Source organism: Penaeus monodon, chromosome 25 (genome assembly GCF_015228065.2).
Source record: "Penaeus monodon isolate SGIC_2016 chromosome 25, NSTDA_Pmon_1, whole genome shotgun sequence".
In the NCBI taxonomy this organism is placed as follows: Eukaryota; Metazoa; Arthropoda; class Malacostraca; order Decapoda; family Penaeidae; genus Penaeus; species Penaeus monodon.
This window is the reverse complement of record NC_051410.1, coordinates 40,287,159-40,287,383: the sequence shown is the minus strand read 5'-3', so window position 1 is coordinate 40,287,383 and position 225 is coordinate 40,287,159.

Genomic DNA, 225 nt, shown 5'->3' with positions numbered 1-225 from the left:
TTTGTGTAATCTATATTCTTTTGTGTGAATTTTTCACTATTTGGCAATGTTTCTCCCTACATCATAGCCATTCTTTATATTATAAAGCACGCAATTTTATTTTCATTTACCTTCAAACTACACTATCTCTCAGGAAGGAATATATATATGCGCATAATAAAAAAAAAGTAAAGAAACATATTTGTAATGAACAAAACTGCTGGGCTAATGTAAAAAAATTTGCTT